We start from the raw sequence: 24,672 nt of genomic DNA on the forward strand, positions 1-24,672 counted from the left end.
TCCGCGGGAAGCCTGCTTCTCCCTCTCCCACTCCCCCTGCTTGTGTTCCCTCTCTTGCTGTGTCTCTCTCTGTCAAATAAATAAATAAAATCTTAAATATATATATATTTAATAGTTTACCTTGCTTTATAATATATAGAGAGATATATTATATATAGACACACAAACACACACACACAGAGCATGTGGGATTCCATGTGTACTCTTGTCCCAGGCATGCAAACGTCAGGGGTGTGCCTGAATGAGGGAGTCAGCTGGGTAAGAGGTTGAAGTAGGGATTCTTAGACTTCTGCGTCAACATGGCAGAGTAAACACTTGCTGAAAATTCTCAGTCTGCTACAACATACAGAAATAACAGATAAAATATTTTTTAAAACTACATAAGCCTGTTCTGTTTATTTTCTATTTGCATTCTCTGCTTTGCTCTGTACCCTTCTGGACCACATTACTTGGGCTCCCTTGTTGGCTGGTCTTCCAGTTGGGTTTGGCCAACAGAAGGTACCAGCAAGAGGTAGGAGGGTAGGAAGAGAGAGGACAGGATATCTCTTTCTTGCTCCCTCCCTACTTCAGGCCTGCCTTCTAATGGTGGCTACTTCCCTTCAAACTCAGCTTCCACCAGGAGGCCCCTCTTGGCAGTGCCAGCTTTCCCTGAACTCCGCTAATGACACCTCCTCCTTTGCCTCTTCAGGACTCGGTGTGGTGACAGCCTGCTGCTGTTCCTAGTCTCTGGGTACCTCAAATGACCTTGCTGGAGTCTTCACTCCTGCCCATACTTCTATAAATAGTTTCTTCATTAAAATCCCTTGAATTTAAGTATCTGAATGATATTCTATTTTTTGCTAGGGACTTGACTGAGTAAAACTATTTTCAAAAACAAGAAAATCATGTCTCTGTAAACAGGAGAGATAATGACCCCCAGTGGTAAGTAACAACTAAGACTCTATGACCATGGTGAAATTGGGGGGGGGGGCAGGTGCTAGGAAGACTGGGGGGGGGGGGCTTACGTTTCTATATCTGCAAAGGGAAAGGGGCTGAATATGCCCCACAGATATCAGGGGGTGGGGTAGGGTGGGATGAGAGTAGTTCTATTATTTCAGATAGGGTCAAGACCCCAAATTACCTGTGACTAGAAATGAAGATGCCTATACTTGACTAGCATCTGAGTCTGCACTGCCCGTAAGCTCAGACATTGTTATTTCTCTGCAGTGGGAATCCCAAGCCATGCTTAATTTATGACTTGTTTCAGAGCTAAGGATCTCAAAACCAGCCCTCAGAGGAACCCTTGTAAAGCAAATCCATAGGGAAGTTATGCTCTCCAAAAAAGAAAAGAAAATTACAAAATATACAAGGATGTGCAGCATGATTAAGGACAGTCCAATGAATGAGACAATTCACAGGTGAGAAAATAGAACAGTACAGAACACTCTGAAGAAGACTTTTAAAATCCTCAGTCATAATGGAAAAATAATAGCTATCAAATGAGATTGCAATATATAGAAGATTGTGTATAAAATAAAATAAAGCCATGGGGATGTAATACACATCGTGGTGACTAGTTAATAATGCCATATTGCATATTTGAAAGTTGTTAAGAAAGGGGATCTTAAAAGTCCTTATCACAAGAAGAAAATAATTTTTTTATAACTATGGAAGGTAATGGATATTAACTAAACATTGCAGTGATTATTTTGCAATGTATACAAATATCTAATCATTATGTTGTAGACCCCAAACTAATTTAATGTTATTTATCAATTACACCTCAATTAAAAACATTTTTTTAAAGGCTATGAAATAAGAAGAGAGAGAAATAAAGAACAAGCTGAAAATCCTGGAATGAGCAAATATAATTGGCAAGTTTGACACAGCTTAAGGGAGATTTAATGAACTGGAAGACAACACTGAGGAAATCTCCCAGAATGCAGTACGGAGATCAAAAAAGGAGGGGGGAAAACTGAAAGGAAAATTAAGGAGACACAGATGATGTAAGGGAAAGCACAGACATTAAAAGAAATTTCAGGAAAGAAAAAGTGGAGGAGAAAATATTTAGTGCTGCAAGTATCAGATTAAGGGAGAAAAACCACATGAACATCTCACATGTATAGGAAAAAAACATTCAAGGTAGCCCAATGCCTATTTACAATAGAAAAAACTGAGTGGATTTAGAATATAGGAGATTTTTCCTTCCAGCCAAACCCTATAGCAACATCACACTAGATGGTGAGACTGTAGAAATGTTTCTATGAAAAGCCAGAAACACAATAGGGATGCGGATGCCACTAATGCTCCCTATTACCCAGTATTGTATCAGAGGTCCTGACTTGTGGAAAACAGCTATCTAGATGTGAGATTTGAGAGATGCTGCATTTTCCTAACAGTGATCCAGGGCATAGCTAAGGGAGCGGACGTGATGGAGATGAAGGTCACTGGAACTGGCAGAATGGAGGAACCGAAAAGCTACAGCGCTGGGAGAACCCCCGATGATGCCAGGACTTTGGGTCTGGGGGAGGCTCTATGTGATGCACGTGACCTGGACGTTGGTGGGTGACAGTGCCATGTCATGGAGGGAAGATCAGCCAGAGGGCAGAATGAGCAGAAGAGCAGGGTTTATCATGGGCTGGGAAGTGACGGTCTCCAAACAGCATCGTGCTTCTGGAGCAGTGTTCGCTCAAAAGACTAACTGGGCAAAGCTCTCAGGAAAGAGCCAAATGTCAGCTAAAGCAAGAAGGCAGATGCAATGTTTTACCTGCCAGTTAAGGATGTGGGAAAGTTCATTTATGATGGGAAAAGAATTCCAGGGATGTCCTTTGAAAGTCTGAAGGAGGGGGAACGTGGAGGTTGATCAGAACAAATGAAGATCAGAGTGGAAGGGAATGAGATAACCAGAGGGACTAGAGGGGCTTCTGTTTCTAACAGAGCTAGTAGGGCTGTGAGCCTTCTGGGATTAGGTGGCATCCCGTGGCATCAAACACAAAGCTCTCTCCATTAGCCTGCTACAGCTTCAATGACAGGAGAATCCATTATATGGGTTTAGAAATGGAACATAAGGCCTCTTTAGGGTTATAATAGAAAGAAATAAAAAAATAAACTGACCTCCAGATCAGATACACTAAGCATTAGTGGCAGATTTCTCATTTAACGGTGCCTTTGTACCATACTATAGTCCACACTTACACATATTCAGCACAGGTGTATACTGAGAGGCATTAGGATAGGTCATTAAAGAATGTATCTGGAACAAACACCAAAGTCTTATACACAATGCATATTTAGTAGAAGGCTGTAGACTTGGAATCTGGAAGTATTTAATGGGTTAATCTTACATGGAAGCTGCTTGAGATATTTTAATTTTATAATTTCAATGAAGAAATTGTTTTATACGCATAATTAACCTCAGAGAAATAACCTCTCTGTTGACCACTTAGCTGCCCCCCACAAGCAACTGTCTCTATTACATCTGCCTTATCATTCCCTCTGATGCAGAACACGGCACATGCAAGTCTTAGGAAGCATCCTTTTCAATAAGGAACAAATATCAAAACAAGCAAGGATTGGCATCTGTTAGCCTATGAATCTGGACTGTTAATTATGTAAGAAAAACATGATGTATTCAAGAAAATAGTACCCATTCATCTGCTTTTTTTCAAAATGGAAAAGCACTACATTTAATTTGTGGTTCTCTGCATTTTAAATAGGCAACTCAATGAAGCAATAAATGTGTTCATAATGAATAGATTTTTCTACATAGGAAACTCTTAATGGCAGTAGCATAACTGAAGATTTAACCTGGTGAACATAAAAGTAAACAACAGAAACACATAAGGATAATTTGAATTGGCCAGAAAATAATGTTTCAGTAAAAAAAAATCACTATTGTTGAGTAATTTTTAGGTTGTGATATAAAAATGCATCATTGTGTAAAAAGGTAAGACTGCTGTAATTAAATTACCAATATCTACAATGTAAAGAGACAGCTCTCTGTACATCCTGCCTGGCTCCTCATAACTGCGAAGCTCGGTCACTCTGGTGAGCCCCTCTGGCCTTCCAGTCTGTCCCGTCTTCTTCCTCACACTGCTCTGTGCCTTTTCTCCTTTGATCCAAACTCCCTCTGTTCTCCTCCTTCTAAACCTTTCCATTGAGCATCATGGAATTTCCATTTCTTTCTTTCTTTTTTTTTTTTTAAGAGAGGGAGAGTGTGAGGAGGGGCAGAGGAAGAGGGAGAGACAGAATCCCAAGCAGGCTCCACACTCAGAATGGAACCTGACCTGAGGCTCTATCTCACAACCCTGAGATCATGATCTGAGCTGAAACCAAGAATCGGACACTTAACCGACTAAGACACACAAGCACCCTGGAACTTCAATTTCTAATTAAACTATTCTATGCCCTCAATTTCCTCAGCTAATGCCCTCCCCACATCATGCCCTGATTGGAACTTGGTTCACTGTTGGAGACCTGGCTTCCCACTACCTGCTCTCCAAATTTCCTCCCCTTCTGACTCTTCTGGAACGGGCTCTACTGATATCCCTCCCCTTCTCTCTTGTATCTTCAACCTTCTCTCTCTAATGGGCTCCTCCCCACAGAATTATAATCTCAAATCAATCTCTCTGTCTCTGTTTTCTTGCTTCCCACACTCTCTACAGTCTTTTCCCCTCTCTCCTCCGCCCACCCCTCCCCCCTCTTGAGTTCCTTACCTTTCAAGCTCTTGAGAGCCCCCCACTCCACTGACATTGTTCTGGATATAGTCAATTACTCAGTAACTACTTCCTTGTTGCTAAATCAAAAAGATACTCTCAATACTCATCTTACTGACCTCTTGACAGCACTGGTCATGACTGATACTTCCTTCCTTCTTGAAACTCTACTCCCTCGGTCTCAATGACCACATCTGTCTCTGGATTCCCTTAATGCTTTGGGCACCTTTTTATCCCCTTATTGTTGGTACTCCCTATAGTTCTCTCTTGGGCAGTCTTCCCTTCTTGTTTAAATCCTCTCTCTGAGAGATCTCACTTAGCCCCTGGCTTCAGTTACAATTCATATGCTGATGACTCAAAATCTATGTCTCTAGTACAGATCTGCCTCCCCCCAAACTTCAGAACTGCAGATCCAAATGCTGAGTGGGCATCTCCTCTGGGACAGCCTGGTGGTCCAAATGGAATCCCTCCTTCTCCTTTTTAAACCTGTACTTCTTACATTCCCTCTGTCAATGAACATTATCACTCCCAGGTGCTAAACCTGAAACCTATATTCAATCTTGATGCCTACCCCACTCTTCTCTAACCACAACCAATCCATTTACCTACATAAATTTCTCCATGAAAACAGCTCTAAAATCCATCCACATTTCTCCAACACCTCAGCCATACCATAGCCCAGATTCCATCAACTCTCTTTGATTGCCACAATGACCTCTAACCAGTCCCCCCACCTCTAGATATCCATTCTCTACAGTCAAGAGAGATCTGTCTAAAATGCAATCTGATGTTACCCTTCTTTCTTAAAACCTTCCAGGATGCTCCATTTCTCCTAGGAGGAGGTCTTCCTCACTCCTGATTTCACGAAAATCCCTCATAATCTGGCTGCTGCCCTTTGGCCCGGCTTCATATCTTGCCATCCCCTCCACTCTGTGATCCAATGACACTCGACTTCTTTTATTTCTGCAGTGAAGCCATGACCTCTTGCATGGGGACCTTTGTACATGCTTTTCCATATACCCAAAGCAATCAACCTCTCTTCTTTGCCTGGTTAACTACTATTCATCCTTCAGGAATCAGCAGAGACATTACTTCCTGCTGAAGGTCTCCCCGACATAGGGCCAGGTGCCCCACAGTGTGCTCCCATATCACCTGCTGCTTCTCCCATCACTGCACTTACCATACTCCATGGGAATTATCTGTTTCATTTTAGGTGACTATTAGCTCTGGGAGCAAGGTCCACATCTGTCCAGTACACCACACTATCCCTGCAGGAGCCCAGGCCCAGGTCATAATGGGTACTACATCAGTGGTTCTCACAACTTTGTAGCTTTAGGATTCCCTTCCACTCTTAAAAATTGAGAATCCTGGGGTGCCTAGGTGGCTCAGTCGTTAAGCGTCCGCCTTCGGCTCAGGTCATGATTCCAGGGTCCTGGGATCAAGCCCCGCATCGGGCTCCCTGCTCTGCAGGAAGCCTTCTTCTCCCTCTCCAACTCCCCCTGTTGTGTTCCCTCTCTCACTGTCTCTCTCTGTCAAAATAAATAAATAAAATCTTTAAAAAAAAAAAAGCTTTTAAAATAAAAAAAAAAATTGAGAATCCTGAAGAGCTTCTGTTTACATGGGCTTTATCTGTCAATATTTGTCCCACCAGAATTATAGCTGGGAAAATTTCAAAATCTTACTTCATTAAAAATTGACAATAATTTCATTGCATTTTAACATAAATTGCATGTTTTTATGAAAACTAAGTAAATTTTCCAGAACAAAACAAAAACAGTGACAAGAGATTTTACATTTGTACAAGTCTTTTCAATGTGTTGTTTAATAAATTACAGCTAGATTCTCATATCTGCTTCTGAATTCCCTTTGTGGTGGTATGACTGTAGTATGTAAAGAAAAATACAGCTTCATACAGACACGTAGCTGAAAGGGTAGGTAGTCTTTTCAGATAATTGCAGATACTCTTTTCTGATACTATACTGGAACTCAATTAAGTGATAGTTTCTTTTTTTTTTTTTAAGATTTTATTTATTTATTTGACAGAGAGAGACACAGTGAGAGAGGGAGAAGCAGGCTCCCCACTGAGCAGGGAGCCCAATGCGGGGCTTGATCCGAGGACTGGGATCATGACCTGAGCCGAAGGCAGTCGCTTAACGACTGAGCCACCCAGGCGCCCCTAAGTGATAGTTTCTTAAAGGCTGGCTGCAATGTAGAATTTGAAACCATATCAATTAACTTCATACTTTGTTACATTAAAACCCAGTGGCATATCTTGTACTTTCAATAGGTCTTTTACCCAAGCACGATTTTGTAACATCATGCATTGGTTGTCTGAAAAATATTAATTCACCGAGTTACACAGATCTTCTAAGTGTTAACACATTTCATTATACAATATAAAAAATCACATTTGTTAATATCACCATTGAATTCACCAGAAAAGTCTTTAAGTATTGAGAAACTGTCAAGCTCACAGTGGTGGATACAAGTTTCCCAAATTCTAATTTTCACTTGAAAGCTCGAATTTTCTCATTGGCAACAAACTCTGTCAGTTGTTTTTCTTGAAATGACAGGCTCACTTTGTTCATTTTAAAGAAAATGCTGACCAAATACTCAAGTCTGAATAATGATAGTTTGTCAGTCATTCTTTCAAATAAAAATAGTGTTCCATTAAGGCAGTGGCCAGTTCAGATCTCAACTTAAACAATCGTGCAAAGAGCTTTTCCTGGAGACAACCATTGTGCTTCGGCATGTAACAGGAATGCTGTATGAATACTTCCTACCATATTAAAAAGACATGCATTTGAGGATTGAGATTTAATATAATAATTCTTATTGCTTTACCAGGATATTCTTAAGTGAAACTGACTTTTTTTTTTTTTTTTTTTTTTTAACTCTGAGGGCAAGGTGAGGAAGAATACGATGATTACTAGGTACAATTGGGTGCTACTGTCTTGATTCATGCTAAAAACAGGTAAAAAAATTCATGCAGTTTTACCTCCCCCAGTTTTTGTAGTATCAATGCAAATGTCAGCAGAGTAAAACAAGGTATATAGTGCCTTAGCATCAGGAAAATCGTTCTGACCTCACAGACTGCTTTGGGCCATGGATCTCTCGTAGAGAATCTCTGGGCTAGATGAATGACACAAGGCAGGAGCTATAAGCCAGCCTGGGTGCCTGTGACAACTGCCCGGGGCACTGGCCCTCCACACCTGAACTCCATCCTGAGCACCTTCTGCATAGCTAATTCTGCTATTTACTCTGGGGCTTCTTGGTTGCTTCCTCCCACCCCACATTTGGTTTTGCCTCCACCCCTGGGTGCTGACACCTGGGCCTTCATAAAGTCCTGGTTGCAACTCAATTTCCCAGCTTCATTTTTGTTATGATTTCTGGGACCCGGCTTTGGATATCAGCCCTCTGGCCTTTGGCCCCATAGTAAGGAGTAAGGTAAGCCCTCCTTGGTATTTTTTCTGGACCATTCTGGGGTGGACTCTCCAGGTTTACTTCTCACTAGCCCTGTGTCTTGCTTGCACTATGTGTGCACTGGAGGAGGCAGTGGGGCAGGGGGTTTAGAGGGATTAGGGATTTGGTACAAAATTGATATTACTTAGGAAGATACCTGACTTTGAAAGTAAAACAAAACTGTTTTCTTCTTGAAAGATAAGGTGAAATATGCTTTTACTCTTGAAGATATGGGTCAAATAAAAAGTCTTCATCTGATCAGTGAATATACACTAAAAGAAATGCCCAACATAGAACAGTTTTAAAAATGTATGCTCATCCATTTCTCTTTCATCAGTACTTTCTGATTATGCATCAGAAGTTCATCCAAGTATGAGACTGGTAAATGCATCTTTTAAATACAAAAGTTGGAGTTGGGCATGTACAGGACAAGATATCATTTGCTGAAACTAGCTTTCAAAAAATAGCAGATTAATTTAGAAGAAAATTAATATGATTTTCAAGGAGGTCCTTCCCATTGAACAAATCAGTTTTATCATTACAAAAGAAATGCTTTCTTCTCCTTGTATACATCTTATATTACTTTTCTGAGCATTCTTCCATTAAGGCTTCCTTGTACTTGAATAGCCAAGCTCTATCACAGTAATGTATCTGTATGAAACAACCTTCCAATATTTCCAAGAGTCAGTGATGGAATGAAATGCCTTTCGTGTCATTTCTCAGCCTTCTTGCAAGAAGAGCCCAGAGGTTTAACTTCAAGGGGGCTTTGGGAAGACATCTCACGTTGCCCCTGGCAGTGAGGGGCACTACTGCAGGAAAGCAGAGCTATATGGGGTGATGGCGGCTCAAAGCATGTGAGTTATGTTCCAGAGGGAAGCAGGCTGAAGATTGAGAGATAGAGGCCAGTCAGGAGCCCTAGTCCTAACGGTGTGTCCGTGCGACAAGGACAAGGGATCTCCAGGGTGGCTACTTTCCTTTTCCTTCATAAACAGGAATACACTGATGTCCAACATGAGGCTGACCTGGGTCTCCCAGGCATTGAGAAGTAGTTTTTCATAGTGAGGATCTTGAGTTCTGGAGGCAGACTGCCTGAGTTTGAATACTGGCTCCATCACTTATAGGCTGAGTGACCCTGGGCAAGGGAGTTTTCTATTCTCTACCCATCTTGTTGAGTTGTTATAAGGCCGTAAAGATATGATCTACATAAGGTACTTGGCACAGTAGCTGGCATGTAGCAGATGCTTAACAAATGACAGCGATTATTATTCATATTATTCCTCTGAAAGTGTAAGCTGTACATCCCCTAGAGGGAGAAGAAATGAACCTAGGACTTTTATATTCACTCCCTACCAATCCCAGGAAGAGGATCCTGAGAGATGGTAGAAAATTCTATCAGATCTCTCAGGCACCAATTAAAGAATATGTCACTCTTCATCAGGAGTGCTTACACCCTAACTGGGAGGGACATCTTTAGACATAAACATTTGGATTAATAACAAAGAATTAAGAAAAAATGCAGTCTTGTTGGGTGAAGACTCAAGAGGATACCAATGTCAGGTCTCAATCATAACTCTAGGCCTAGAGTCCCTTGATCTCCTCAATTTTGATGAACTTCACCTCCACTCTGCTTCAAAGACTGATCTTCCATGCTAGACCAGGGGCCTTGTCAACTACACAGAACTTCTCTGCATATGAATTATCCAGTATCAAGATCCCATTCACTGTACATAGCTCTCCACTCTTGCACCTCTGTTGCTCTTTGATTCCCAACTTCATTTCAATATCTTCTGAGACTCCTAGGACCCTGACCACTCTACATTCTCTCAGTCTACAGATGCCTGTCTGGTTTTACTTATTCTCTACCTGGCCTAGAGTGCATGGTGCCATGCCTTTAGTTATATGGACCATTATCCTCAATGCTTTGCTTCCTTCTTCTATTCCACGCAAACTATAAAACCCAATCCCAGTATTGATCCAGTCATAGTTCTTCAACCAGGCTTTGGATCACATTCCTCTTGCCTCCCAAGGGACTTGGCTCCTCCAGTCATGTTCCTATGCTTCCCTTCTACTCATTATTTCTTCCCAATATATATATGTTGTGAAATATCTCCCTAGATTCCAAATTACTTCTCTAGAATCTTATTCTTCAAAAGTAGTTTACACCAGTTTCCTCTACTTCCTCATCATCAATTCGCTCCTTAACCCAAAGCAAGCTGGTCTCTGTTTCCACGATCTTATCCAAACTGCTTTTGTTGAGATTTATCAATGCTTTTCACATCGCCAAATCCAAGGAATCCTTTTTAATTCTTACATCTTCTGATTTCCCTGTGTCATGTCCAGCTGCTGACACGGCTTCCTCTCCTTTTCTTTTTTTTAAAGATTTATTTATTTTTGAGAGAGAGAGAGGGAGAGCATGAGCATGTGGGGTGGGGGCAGAGGGAGAGAGAATCTCAAGCAGACTCTCCACTGAGCATAGAGTCTGATGTGGGGCTCGATCCCACAACCCTGAGATCACGACCTGAGCTGAAATCAAGAGCTGGACACCTATCTGACTGAGCCACCCAGGAGCCCCACATTGCTTCCTCTTCTAAATTCTCATCTTGCCTTTTAAATACCAGGGTTGCATCATGCTCCTTTTACTCTATAGACCCTTCCACTGTGACTGTATTCACACCTAAGACTTCAACAACTCATAGGATTCATAAACTGATATCCTGGAGCTTAGATGTCTCTACTGAGTGGAGACCTCATAGGCACAGTGGTTAAGAACATAGATGCTGAGCTCAGATAAACCTGCATTCCAACTTCTGTCTCTGCACTGACCAGCTAAGTTACTTCACTTAAACTTCAGGCTCCTCAACCATAGGATGAGGGTAAATTTTATCACTGGTATTTACCTCTTAAAGTTCTCTTGTGGATTAAATTAAATAATGCACAGAAAAGCATGTAATTAACACTCCATAATGGTAGCTATTCTTATTATAGGATTCTCTACTTTAAACTCCCGAAGCAACTCAAACTTCAACTCAAATTACAAAATCAACTTAACACCCTCATGCTCCTCCTTCATTACAGTAATCATCATAATAGCTTCTATCTCTCAAGGATCCATTTTTATAACTAATCTGTAAGTTAAATATTAGTGACCCTATTTCACACATAAAAAAACTGAGGCTTAGAGAAGTTAATTACTCTGCTGGAAGTGGGAGGAAAATGAGAGTGAGGATTCAAACCCTGGCCCTTCTGACTTCAAAGTTAATGCTGCCTAGCACTGGTCAACCACTCCAGTGCTTGAGTCCCGAGCCAAAACCCAGGACATTGATTTTGGACTTCTTCCATCTCACTCAACTACATCTAGTGGTGTGCTGGGGAACTGATTTTCACGGGGGGAAAAAAAAGGAAAATTCCCTGATTTGTACATTTTGCTGATTTCAAGCTGCCAAGGCAACATCACTGAATGTGAGGTGGGCAAAGGTGGGCAGAACTGGCTTGGGAGTCTGCATGAGGCAGCCCCAGCAGACTGCTGGGATCCGGGAAGCCCCCAGATCCCGTTAATTTGGATCCGGATAGTTTGACTGAAAGCAATTTGCCAAAAACAACTTTGTCGAAATCAAGTTGGTGAAAACAACAATGTGTTAAAACAATCTGGTCAGAAAGGAATACTGTTCAGTGATAGGCTACAGGTTTTTTTCCCTCTTCTTACTCTTTTCTGGAGTGACTTAATTCTGGCCAGTTATTGCCCGGGATGTCCAAGTACAGGCTGTTGGCAGCAAGGCTTCAACCTCTGCAACCTGCAGTCCTGTGGGCCCCACAGAAGACTTCCCATTACTCAGGTGCCAAGGTCTCCTCACCTCTGGGTCTCTGCTTGGGCCTGGAATGTTCTTCTCTCCACCCCACTGTCTCTGCTTCGTTGACTCCCCTTCCTCAACTTTCTGTGTAGTCATCCACCACAGGGGATACTCAACAAACCAAATGTCAAGCAATGGGAATTAAGTTGGAATTGTGCACATGTCCAACAACTGGCAGACTGCTAGTTTTCAGAACATATGGTATGACCCTATTTCAAATAGGGAAGAGTGCACCGGATATAGAAAAGGATCTGGCAGGTTAGTTTCCAGGGGTTTTAGCAGTGATTTTCTAAATAATAGATGTGATTATGGGAGGATTTTTTTTTTTTTTTTTGGTCTATAGTTTTTATAGTAAGCATGCATTGCTTCTGTAAGAAAAAAGCCTATTTTTGTAAGATACTTTTATTGTTACTATCTTTGTAGTCCAATTGTTCACTACTATAAACAATTTTGGGCAAGGACGATTGGCTGACTATTCATTGGATAGAAAAAGACCTCAAAAATAATGGAAAACAGGTAATTTTAAAGAACATGTAAATCACCGGGGCGCCTGGGTGGCTCACTCGTTAAGCGTCTGCCTTCGGCTCGGGTCATGATCCCAGGGTCCTGAGATTGAGTCCCCACATCGAGCTCCCTGCTTGGCGGGAAGCCTGCTTCTCCCTCTCCCACTCCCCCTACTTGTATTCCCTCTCTCGCTGTCTCTCTCACTGTCAAATAAATAAATAAAATCTTTAAAAAAAATAAAAATTTAAAAAAAAAAGAACTTGTAAATCACCATATGGTGTACAAAAAAACTACCAGAACTGAAGAAACCAGACTCCAGAGAGGCTTTCAACGGCAGTGTGATTTCAGCAAGATTATTGGTTGACTAAATTATATTTGGCCAAATTCTATGCTATTGTTAACTCTACGTCCTTGAGATCCCTTATGAATCTTCACATTTTCTCTTTTTCATTCCCTTTGTTACCAGGTTAAGTAAACAACCAAATTCCTTAGCGTACACAGACCCACTATGATCAGAGCTTTACCTAGTTCTTGGCATCTCTCCTACTCCACATTCCCCTTCACCTCCATGACCCCCCACCCCAAATCACACACTGGCCAGCTATGAGCTCTTGGCTCCAGAAATGCAAATGCTATGTCCCTGAACACGTCATGTGGTTTCAGTTCTCTATACCTTTGCATGTGCTGCGTTCTCTGAAATGCCTTTACAACACACACGTGCATGCACACACAGTGATACGATGTGGTTAATCACATTGTATTCACATGAATCCTAGTTGCCCTATGGACATGATTGTGTTTTCTTCACTTTGGCATTCTGAGTGTCTCCAGATCTCTCGTACCCAAAGTATGGTTTGCATACCAGCAGTATCAATATTAATTACTTGAGGAGCTTGTTACATATGCACATTTTTCAGGTCTCACCACACTATCTACTGAATCAGAAACTCTGAAGATGGGCCCCAGAAAGAATTTTTTTTTTTTAAAGATTTATTTGTTCATTTGAGGGGAGGAGGGGAAGAGGGAGAGAATCCCCAAGCAGACTCCACACTGAGAGGGGAGCCCAATGCAGGGTTTGATTTCATAATCCCGACCACGACCCAAGCCAAAACCAAGAGTCAACAGTTAACCGACTGGGCTACCCAGGCACCCAGAAAGGATGTTTAAAAAGCCCTCCAGGTGTCTCTTATGCATCTAATGTTTGAGAAGTACTGCCCTAGGTAATCGGTAATGTTGGCTGAATGGCTAAGAACTTGGAGCACTCCTTTACATTTTTAAAAAACCTACCTCCATTACAAGCGTCTGCTTTTGTATGTGTCAATCCGGACGCGTGTGTGTGTGTGTGTGTGCGCGCATATATATATATATATATAAAATAACCAATCTTTTCAAAATGTCCAGTGAAATTTTACTTAATTATTAGATCACTTTGGACAATAAGTTTTCACCTCTAAAAAGAGGCAGTTAACACAAGGCTTCATTTATTATTAGCTATTGTTTGGTAGCTAAATTTGCATTACAGATCTGAATTTTGGTTGGAGGAATGGAACCCCAGGAAGTTACCAACACAGTGTCTTGCCTAGGACCCCGCAGTACTTTAGTGTGAGGCTGGGTTCAGACTAAGCAGACTCAGAATCTCCATTTATGCTGAGCCCACTGAGTCACTCACGCTGCTGCTCTTCCTTCAGGTATATCACAGTGATTAACTTGGTGGAGAGATCTTGGAAGGTTACAGTAAACACCTCACCTTGTGGCCAGGCAGTTAAATGTGTAAAGGTCCCTACCCTCTATCTGATCATTACCTAAAGGACATTCCAGTCGGGCCAGAAGTGATTTGTTGGTGCTGTAATATAGGCAGCCTTTTCACATCTCCCTCTATAGCTGCTGGAATCTTGGCTCACACCCAAATGCCCCACTTGGGTTTTGTTCAGGAAAGATTTCCTCCAGCTGCTTTATTTGTTCCACGATTACATGTATGAGCTTCCAGAATGTACAAGATCACAAGTCAAATGAAAGGCTTCAGTTCCCAATTCACCTAAGAGATAAAATTTAAAACCAAGGAGGGCGCCTGGGTGGCTCAGTTGGTTAAGCAACTGCCTTCGGCTCAGGTCATGATCCTGGAGTTCTGGGATCGAGTCCTGCATCGGGCTCCCTGCTCAGCAAGGAGCCTGCTTCTCCCTCTGACCCTCCCCCCTCTCATGTACTCTCTCTCATTCTCGCTCTCTCAAATAAATAAATAAATCTTTAAAAAAAAAAAATTTAAAACCAAGGAAACAACAAAACATGACTAAATGAAGGACTAAGTATAAATGAGACTGAATAGTATTCCTACTAAAATGTCAGCACACGCCAAAACGCAAAAGGAAAATAGACACTGTGGGGTAATCGGAATGTCTTTGTGCTCCATTTATGGTCACACTTGCAAGGGGATTCAGACTTGCTCTTTAGCATTTACAATTTGAGACAATGCAAGCTGACGGAAACAAAAAAACTTTGTATTTAAAAATAAACAAAAACCTGTATAGCCATGTTCATAGCCACGTAATTCACTATGGTCGAAAGGTGGAAGCAACCCAACTGTCCTTCGATAGGTGAGCGAACAAATGAGGTGCACCCGTACAAGGGATTATTATTCAGCCTTTAAAAGGAAGGACGTTCTGACACAATGTGGATGAACCTCGAGGACAGGACATCAAGTTAAATAAGCCAGTCAAAAAAGATAAATACTGGGGCACCTGGGTGAGTCAGTCGTTAAGCGTCTGCCTTCGGCTCAGGTCATGATTCCAGGGTCCTGGGATCGAGCCCCACGTTGGGACTCCCTGCTAGGTGGGAAGCCTGCTTCTCCCTCTCCCACTCTCCCTGCTTGTGTTCCTGCTCTCGCTAGCTCTCTGTCAAATACATAAATAAAATCTAAAAAAAAAAAAGATAAATACTGTAGGATTTACTTATACAAAGGACCTCAAATAGTCTAACCTGTAGGAACAGAAAGTAGAATGGGGGTTGCCAAGAACTGGGAGAAGGGAAAAACGAGAGTTGTTTAATGTGTACAGAGTTTTGGTTTTGCAAGATAAAAAAGTTCTAGAGGTCGGTCACATAACAATGTGAATACAGTTCACACCATTGCGCTGTACATTTAAAAATGGTTAAGATGGTTAACAAACAAAAACAGCTACATAAACTGTTCTAAGGACTGGAAGAGTACATCTAGAAATGGCATTTTGGCATCCTGGGGATCACTGGATCATCCTGGGCCATCATTCACACTGAGAGCCTGGGGATCAAGATCAAGAGATGCAAGTCTAAAGGGAAAATACTCAAGTAAAAGGAAGAGGGTGGATAGTTACTTGTGGCAGATGGAGGAGTAACTGAAGAATATGCAGATTAAAGACCTATAGGTCATAGGGCATGAGAGGAAGATGACCTTTAGCATAAAAATGGAGAGTCTGATCCCCCCAAATCATCAAATGCCAGAAACATCTGGTAACTTAAGAGGCAAAAATCTGAGGTTTCACGAATCTCAAAATATATGCTGGAAAGTATTTAAAAGTCCAGAGTCCAAACATCAGTTCAGCTTCAAACACATCACACACATTTGTCAGTTGTCCTTAAGCCATACAGTCTTGTAGATCTCAAATGGGACAACTGGTGTATGTAAAGAGGATCAAACACGATGAGACCTTCAGAATATGGCTCATAATCAGTGAAGATGCTCTTATCTAGACCAAGAGTCCATCGGTGAATTTTGAAGTCCGTTAAGAAGGAGGAAACACATAGCACGTGGATACACATGCTGTGGATGCTGCGGGGTGCCTTCAGATTCCCCCCACTGCTGGAAGTGTTACCAGCTCAGAGTTCTGGCTGAGAACCTCAAGGGCCTCCCTCCAGCCAGAGGAAGTTACCTTGCTAAAGGTGATGGCCCCCACACCTAAGGCCTGGTCACTGCAGGAGGACAGGTACCAATCCCTCTGTCTGCCCTATCTCTGCAGGGTGGTGGGCCCAGCATGCCCCACAGCACAGGCCAGGTCGGAGTTGCAATTCGCCGTCTGTTAACCCTGCCTCCCTGGCTCCCATACAGGCCTGGTTCCAGGAGCACCCTCAACAAAATTCCTGTGTGCGTATCTCCATCTCAGAGTCCGTTTCCCAGGGCCCAAACTAAGACACATCCATAACTTACGTGTTTCATTTTGAATTTAAAATAAAAGTATGCATTTGTTCCCTGATACTGTGATTTATGTCAAGGCCTGCATCTTTGAAGCTGGGTCCATGGATCAGCATGCTTTCTCCTCTCTCCTGCATAAACTACACTGAAAATGCATTACCTATGATTTCCTATTTTAGTTCTCCTGAAAGCATGAAAACTGAAAGGCCACTAGAAAACAACCTAGAGATCTAGATATGGAATCCCTCTAGATTTTTTTTACCCCTCCCCCTTGCAATCTAATAGCTATCTCACCCACAGCTAACATGACAGCTTTTTCTAAAAATTTAAAAACTTTAGGGGCGCCTGGGTGGCTCAGTTGGTTAAGCGACTGCCTTCAGCTCAGGTCATGATCCTGGAGTCCCGGGATCGAGTCCCGCATTGGGCTCCCTGCTCAGCTCGGAGTCTGCTTCTCCCTCTGGCCCTCCTCCCTCTCATGCTCTCTCTCTCTCATTCTCTCTCTCGCAAATAAATAAAATCTTAAAAAAAAAAAAATTAAAAAAAAAAATTTAAAAACTTTAATAAAATACACATAATATTCACCATCTTAACCATTTCTTTTTAAGATTTTATTTATTTATTTATTTATTTGAGAGAGTGCACGACAGTGCATGGGGGGAGGGACACAGGGAGAGAATCTCAAGCAGACTTCACGATGAGCATGGAGCCTGACTCAGGGCTTGATCTCAGTTCAACTGGCAGAGAGAAGTTTGAGAACAAACAACACAAACAGGTTTGGGAACAAATACAACTCAGTTAGCTGGAGCAGAAGCACATGAGTACACTAGACACAAGCCTCCCAATTATCAGCATTCAACATGCTGTGGGCATCCACAGGACTGCTTTGCATAGGGACTGGAAGCTTCTTTTAAGCTGGCGAACTGGGTAAGAGAGCTTCTACTGTATAAAAACAGATATTGCTAGCATTTACTGAGCATCTATTATGTGACAGGCACTATGTAACTTGTATTATGTCGCTTAATCTCATCACCCATAAGGCAAACAGTATTGTCTTCATTTTACATACAGGAAACCAAGGCACAGAGAACTCAAGCAGTTTATCCAAAGTCATACCACTGAGAAGTAGCAGGGCTGACATTTTCAAGTTGGCGTGAACTAAAGCCTGTCCTCACTCCACTGGCTCCCCGAATGAATATTAAATAAAAGGGGTAACAAGATTAAAAATGTAACAAGTGATCCTTTGTTTTCTCCTGGCATGTACCAAATGACAAAATATGTCACATCTAGTTTTTTTTTAAAGACTATAATTTAACAAACAAGGGATGCACTTAAATCCTCACAAGAAAGGAGTGAAGGTAGTACGATCTGCAATTGTTAGTGGTTTACAGAGGAATGATTTCAGTTAATGAAAGACGGAAGCGTTCAGCATTTGTAAGGAAAGAACCGAAGTCAGACATGTTAATTATGCTATCAGATTAACACACAATAAAGAATAAGTTAGAAAATTTATAGAATATAATAAAAGCTAAGTGTGTTACATCTCAAGATAACACTTTGAATTTAAAAAAAACACAAAAATCAAAACAAAACAAAAACCATTCAGCCAGCACATCTAAAATAATTCATAAGAGTCAGCTAGTAAGTGACTAGTTGAAGAGGTCTCATTACAACCAACTGCATCAACACCCACATAGAAAAACCAAGCTACAGTTTTTTATTTAGAAGTATTTTCCCAAGAAAATAAAGCATGAATTTGTGGTTGTCTTTTAAAAAGAAAAATGAATGACATTTCAAAACAGATATAGACAACGTTGCAAGCAAACCAGAAAGAAAAAAAAAAGGAGGCATTTAAGATTACCAAATCATACTGGGTAGAAGCAAGCTCTGTGTGAGAGCCAATGGGAGGGAGACCTGGCAGAGAGAAGGGCCCTCGTCCTCCAGGGGCAGGTGGCCGCTCCCTTCTACAACCCAAGCAGGAGGTCACTCATTGCTCCCCAATGTGTCCAGGACATTGAGATATAAAGACAGTGGCGGAGATTACCAATAGTACAGCACAGCCAAGAAAGGCTGCTTGTGCCATTCAGCTCTTTCCTGTACCAACAATCCATGAACGGAACATCAACAGACACACATCTAAGACCCAGGTACTCTCCCAGATATCCTGGGACAACTTCTCTTTCATGGAACCATCTGACCTCGATGCCCATTTTTCGATGGAACACCTTCCTCGGTTGTCCCACAGACACATCCCAAATGGATGTCCTCATCAACCCTACCCTTGCTCTCCTCTTATGTCTGTCTCCTGTCACACCAAACGGAGCCACTGTTCACTCAGACTACCAGGACAGAAGCCTAGGGGCCTCTACTTCCCTCCACTACACATCCTGTCACCAAGGTCCTATGGATTTAGATGCAAAACCCCATTTGAATGCATCTGTTCTTCCACCGTTCCCCTACTTTAGGGCCTGGACTCTTGCAAGAAGGCCCCTTAGTAGTGATGGGTTTGGCCAAGGGGTTTGATACATAATCTCCTTATTTACTGAGCTCCAACTTTTTATCTAAATACCATGTTCTAATTTCTTCATCAGTCAGGGTAGACTCTTTGGAAAAAAATGGGAAAAGAGATAGGGGAGTTTCCCTTAGCATTAATGAGAAATTTTTAGCATCCCACTTAGAGACAGAAAAACATCAGGTAACACCAAAAATTCACTTGTAGCCCAGACACAGCGGGGCAGCTTATTCTCAAGATCCTTTTAGTCAATCAACAAACTGTCTCCAGGAAGACTCTCTTAAACCACAGTGACTCATTCTGGATAAACACAGAAATACCTCCTAAGTAATTTCTCTCAGGGAAGACCAGTAAGGATGCTCCTTGGGCCTCCCAACACAGTGGCCTCCTGGAATCTTCCCAAGAGCATCTGTGCTAAAGCACAAACTGCAAACCTGGCTTTGGACCCCAAACTCTGCCACTTACTCTGCCTTCAGTCAAGTTACACAATCTTAGGGAGAAAAAGAAGATAATGGTATTTACTTATGAAGATGGCTTAAGTTTAACAACAATAAACGTCAGCAAAGGGCCAGGCACTGCCTCCAGCACCTGGGATCCAACGATGAAAGTCTCAGCTCTGCCCTTGAGTTTCAGTCTAGTGGGGCAGAGAAAGGACACAAAGAAGGGAAGATTGACCGGGGATGATGGAGAAGAATTAAAAGAGAGCATATTCGAGGGCGCCTGGGTGGCTCAGTCGTTAGGCGTCTGCCTTCGACTCGGGTCGTGATCCTGGAGTCCTGGGATCGAGCCCCGCATCGGGCTCCCTGCTCTGCGGGAAGCCTGCTTCTCCCTCTCCTACTCCCCCTGCTTGTGTTCCCTCTCTCGCTGTGTCTCTCTCTGTCAAGTAAATAAATAAAATCTTTAAAAAAAAAAGAGAGAGCATATTCAAAATGAAGTAATTAGGTAAAAACCCAATGCCTGATACCTGGCTCACTTAATAAATGCCTTTTGGTTGATTTTTAACCCCTCCTCCCCAACTAGGACTTATAGCTGTTACCGACCTAACTTTTTTCTCTTATCTTTCTGAAAGTTCACATATAAAACCACCAACAAGATACCTGATGGTCACTGGCTCCGTTTTTGGAGAAGCTCTCATTTCACTGTAACGTGTTCCTCTCTGAAGGCTTGTTATTTTTGGCACCTGTTCTTACGATCATCCATGAGTGCTATGTAATTGGTACTCACTGGTTCACCTAGAAACAGGTTTCTCAAACTTTTTCCCACCTCCATTAAGAAGGTTTCTCAGGGCAGATACGTTCTGAATTGATTTCTAGACAGGAAAAGCTTATAGTCTGGAACACAGAGAGAAAATGACAACTTTTGATTCTAACACTTCATGATTTTTACCACCGTATCTCATTATCTTACATTATGTTATCTTCTACAAGAGAATAAAAAGGAAGTAGACACCGGAAATAATAAAGTGGAAACTACGAAATTCTGATATCTAACTTCTGTTCACGGATAAGAAGTGAAATAAATAACTTGGATCACAGTTGCTTTCACAACCTGGACAGTATCAAAGGCAGCAAACAGTGGTGTTTTATGTTATAAGCTGTGGTGGTTTTAAGATGCGTCCACAAATACCTTGAGGCCCTAGCCCTCTCAGTAAGTGTGGGCCTGGGGCTTCCTCCATGCTCTCCCGCTCTCCTGGATCACTTGCTCTGGACAAAGCCAAATGCCATGTTGTGAAGATACTCGAGCAGCCCTAACAAGAGAGCCTCTTGTAAACAAGAGGCACTAAATCACCAGGTGTCTGAGTGAGCACCCCTGTACATGAATTCTCCAGCCCCAATCAAGCCTTCAAATGACTGTGACTCTGGCCAACATCTTGAATGTAACCTCATAAGAGGATATGAGCCAGAACCACCAGCTAAGCCACTCCCAGATTCCTGACCCACAGGTATTGGGTGAGATACTAAATGTTTATTGCTTTAAACTGCTGAGCGTCAGGGTCATTTGTAGGGCAAAAATAGATAACCGAGACTCGGGTCAATAGGGTATTAGTGATAGCGGTTTTTGTAAATCAGGATAACATAATTTCCTTAGTTAAAAAACCATTTCCTCAATTTCTTTTCTCTGGAGCACAGAAATATAATCTATACAATACAGTGAGTGGTAAGACAACACATAGTTAATGCTGGTTCTGCTCCTTCCCTGCTTCATGTCCCCCACCCCCAAAAAAGAAACTACAGTTTAAAATACTGAAACTATAGAACTAAAAGACAGTGGTGGGTTGTGACTTCTTAAAAAAATTTTTTTTTTGAAAACAAAGTACATGGCAAGGCAAGTCATAATGAAAGCAAATGACTCATTATTAAGTTGTAAGAAAGGCAAATGGAGCAAAGTGATCCTAGATATCAAAGCATGAGTTTTGAATGTTATCAGAACTAGTGATTTGGGTATTCAAGTAACTTCATTTATTTAAAAATATAATTTCTTATGGGGAGTGTGAATTAGTATTTAAAGTTTCAAGGTGTCATATCTGCAACCAAAAGAAAAGGACATTTTATTATTTATCTCAAAATTGGGGTTCATTTATTCACAATCATTTATTGTACACCTGATTTCTGCCAGAAATTATCCTAGGGCTTGGGAATGAACTGATAGAAACTATAGTCTGTGACATCCAGGAACTCACAGAAGGTAGATAAGTGCTTCTCACATGAACGAGACCAATGGGCCCATTTCCAAAAAATCACATACCAAAGGGGTGGGGGTGGGGGGGAACCTGGAGATCTCCATGTTTCTAAACTCATAACTGATGCCAAAGCTTAGGCTGGTGGTTCTCCACCACAAGGGTGGACAATCATACAGTACAACCCAAGTCACAGGGATGAAAGGTACAGCATAGGGAACAGAGTCAATGATATTATAATAGTGTTATATGGTGACAGATGGTAGCTACATTTGTGGTGAGCATAACATAATGTATACAGTTGTTGAATCACTATATCGTACACCTAAAACTAATGTAACATTGTGTGTCAACTATATTTCAATTAAAAAAATAGAATACAACCCATTTATTTGATCATCAGATATTTACTGAGTACCTAATCTGTACTGGAGGTGCTTGGAGCTGGGGACACCACTGTATACCAGAAAATGCACCTTGAGATTAGAAGGATAAGAGTTGACCACATGAAGGGGGAGATGATGGTCCGTCATAGGCAGAGGATGCAGTACCTTTAGGGAACAGGGAAGGGAGAGCACATGAGGAACCCAACCACACCTTCCAGTGTGGAATCAGACCACATGGTAGGCTTGATGACTAAGTTAAAGAATAAAGTAGTATATTCATGCATTCTGAGATTTTTCCATTGGAAAGAGATGTAATTGACCCTCTACTACAATGCTCTCACTTCATAGAAGAAAAACTCCAGACATTGACCCAAGGTCATACAACAAGGACAGGCACAGAGCCTAGTTCCTGTGACTCCAGTTCTAATGTACTTTTTTCTTGACTGGCTCCTCTTAGGAGTAAAAGGCATCTTCAAGAACCAGAATGAGGCCAAAGTACATTTCTCAATTCTAAAAAGCATGTGTTGTTACTATAGCATACTATCTCAGGAGCTATCAATCTGGGGCATTTTTGAAAAGATACAATCAACAAAGAAAAAGCAAGGTGGATGTAAAAAACGTCTTTGAAGCTATTTTGGTTGCTACTGTCAGAAAATGTTTGAATTTAAACTCTAGTAGGTATAAAATAAGCTTATAGAAAATACTAGTTTTGGAATCTGAATCAATGACCTAGAAATAAATCTCAGAGAGGGATAAGCAAAATTTTGAAAGAGAAGAATCAAAGAAAATAAAAACGTTATTTCCAAATGGTTTGTAAAAATAATGTTTTTGAGTTACAATGTGAAAATAGGTACATTTTAAATCTACAGGTATTAATAACAGGCTGGCATTTTGTTCCTAGTCGGGGAAGGAGTGGATTTCCTTCAAAGGGGATTCTTACTGGAAATAACTGAAGGATCTTGTATTACAGTCTTACCAATCACACAAACCTTTTCAGGGTCTTTGCCATCTGGCATCCACTTCTACTACTTTTCTGAAGTTACTGAAAGGTTAACCTTTTGTCCTTCTCCTGTACAAAATCAAACTCAGACCCTTACTTCTTGACTTCTCTGTTCACTCTGTCTTCCTGAAATACTGTCTTCCCTTTGTTTCCATGAAACTGTGTTTTCCTGGATCTCCTCTGACCATCTCTTGTCTGGCTTCCCTCCTAACCATGGGTATCCTCTCCAGATTCCGCCTGGTCCACTTCTCTTTCCAATCCTCCATTTATGATAACATAACACCAGGATTCTCCTACTTGCCTAGGCTCCCAGCCCTTGGAGCTAACCTGGGCAGTTCTCTTTGCATTGCTTCCCAATAGCCAATCAGCTTTGGAGGCTATCAGCTTCTTTCTGGGTAACATTTCTAAGACTTGACCTTCTTTTCACATATCTATCTCCTTTACCCTTGAAGCAGGACCTCATCAATTAGGCCCTAGTCAGTGATAATGGCTTCCAGCGGACCAACCACCTCTTTATTCTATGGTACAGACTGCAGCCAGATGAAGACCTTTCTCATCATGTCCCTTCCTTGTCCAAGAGTCAGTACATGCCCTGCTGAATCCAACCTCAGCACCCCTAACCCGAGACTTTCCCCTTTGCAAGCCCAAACTAATACATTGTTAAGATCCACCACCTTGGATGATGCCTTCACAACCTAACCCCCTTCCATAGTGAATTTTATTTTCCCCCACAGTCACATCTGGAATGCTCACATCTCACACTCAATTACTGTAACGAAAAAGCAGTTCTTGTAGATGCCACGGTAATGGGGGGGGGGCAGCAAAAGCGTTTCCATATATATTTGCTAAATTGAACTGAATTATATTGCAGCTATGCCAAAGCTTAATTTTAATCATGTAAAGATTGAGGGAGAACAGAAAGCACATCTTGCTTCAATTGTAACGGTTATTACTTTAATTTCTTAAAGTATAATAACAGAAACAGATACACACTAAAAGCATTTTTTTTAAATTAGAAAAATCACAGAGACAAAGTCTTTAAATATTTTTCTTAGTTTTCTCTCCTCTGATGTTTTAGATAGATTCTATCACTCTGAATATAAAGGGGTCTTTTGGCATTTGAGGAGCTAAGGATTGATGACAATGGGTAGACTCAACTATGTGAAGGATGAATTGTGTCCAAAAAACCGTGGGTCAGAGAGAGATTTTCCAAATGGGAAATGAATTCTGACAGGAAGCTGCCTGCTGGGAAATGAAGGAAGGCTTTGAAAAGCTAGTAATCACGATCAAATTTTAGTTGTATTGACTAGTCTGAAACACACATGTGAAATCTACAATATATAAGTTGTTCTGAAAAGAACTTAATTATGCAGATGAGGAATCCAAAGATCTTTTAAAAATCTGAGCATCCATATCGTCCATGTGTTAATACG

General features: G+C 41.5%; 1 protein-coding gene across 4 annotated transcripts in view; it reads right to left on the reverse strand.

Annotated features, from left to right (window-relative positions):
• Positions 1-24,672, reverse strand: part of EFCAB11 (EF-hand calcium binding domain 11) — a 141,012-nt gene that overhangs the window by 42,255 nt on the left and 74,085 nt on the right. The window lies entirely within an intron of this gene.

This window comes from Phoca vitulina, unplaced genomic scaffold, assembly GCF_004348235.1.
Source record: "Phoca vitulina isolate PV1807 unplaced genomic scaffold, GSC_HSeal_1.0 scaffold7, whole genome shotgun sequence".
Classification (NCBI taxonomy): domain Eukaryota; kingdom Metazoa; phylum Chordata; class Mammalia; order Carnivora; family Phocidae; genus Phoca; species Phoca vitulina.